Here is a 1,378-nt window from a genome sequence, read left to right as displayed (position 1 = left end):
CAATTTCTGTCTTCAAAGTGTTGCCTGAATTGTTATTTTTTTAGTTGGCTCAATCTTTACTGAAATGGTTTTGTAGTCCATTCAACTACAACATAATACAACTGCAAAATGTATTTAAAAAATGTGTTTAATGAACTTAAAAAAGACTACAGTTAAACAAAAGGTTTGCAAACAAGCATGTACAAATATTACTATGTCTATCAATCACTAAAACACACACATTACAACACATAATAGCCTTTATTTAATAACAATCTGCATTTATAACATTTGTCATACAGACTAAACATGCAGGCTTAAAAGGATAGTTTACCCAGAAATGAAAATTTGCTGTTAATTGACTCACCCTCAAGCCATCCAAGATGTGGTTAACGTTTTTTCTTCAATTGAACAGTAAAGGAGATTTTTAGGTGAAACCATTGTCTTTGGTAATTCATAAACTGCACGTCTCTGGCTGCCGGCTTTTGAGAGTTAAATAAACATGTACAGACAAGACCAAATTACCAAACGCTCCTGAGGACACATTGAGGTCTTATGAAGCTAAACAATCAAAAACCGGCAGTTTATGAATAACCAAGAATCACTGTTTTAGATAAAAATCTTCTTTACTTTTCTACTGAAGAAAAAAGTCACTGACATCTGGGATGACCTGAGGGTCAGTAAAATAACAGCAAATTTCCATTTTTGGGTGAACTATCCCTTTAAAGTGCTCCAGTTGTCAAACATTACATAATACAACTGCAAAATGTATTTAAAAAATGTGTTTAATGAACTTAAAAAAGACTACAGTTAAACAAAAGGTTTGCAAACAAGCATTTACAAATATTACTACTGTTCACAATTACATCTTTAAAATGAGGCAGAAGTCAGAAAAAATAAATGAACCTGGTGTTACAGTTCAACTGAACCGAGTCAAGTAAACTCCAGTCTCTGTATTTATATAGCGCTTTTTACAAAACAGATTGTGTCAAAGCAGCTTTACAGTATTAAACAGAAAATCGTGTGTTGAAGGAACCAAAACTCCTTCGTTCTTCTCTGGCCAGACGAAACCAGCAGTTTAATTGCAGGCTGCAGCAAAGTCAGATTGTGCAGAGGACTGGTCTGGTTCCTGTGGTCTTGTCCCGATGGCCGTCTAGGAGGCTGTCTCATCTGTCTCTGGGGCTCATCTAGTTGTCCTGGTCTCCTCTAACATTCAGGAATGTCAAGGTCATCTCTAGGTGCTGATCCACCATCTGATCTGGATAGAGACTGGATCTGGGTGGCTACGGTGAACTCGGAATAAGAATGAGACAGTTTAATATTAGCGTAGATGCCACTGAGAACAATAAAGCACATTTTAGTTGTAGTAAAAACTCTAAACATTTACACATATTACCTT

The sequence above is a fragment of the Sinocyclocheilus rhinocerous genome, unplaced genomic scaffold (genome assembly GCF_001515625.1).
Source record: "Sinocyclocheilus rhinocerous isolate Xijiao unplaced genomic scaffold, SAMN03320098_v1.1 scaffold1402, whole genome shotgun sequence".
NCBI classification, from domain to species: Eukaryota; Metazoa; Chordata; class Actinopteri; order Cypriniformes; family Cyprinidae; genus Sinocyclocheilus; species Sinocyclocheilus rhinocerous.
Note: the sequence above shows the minus strand (reverse complement) of the source record.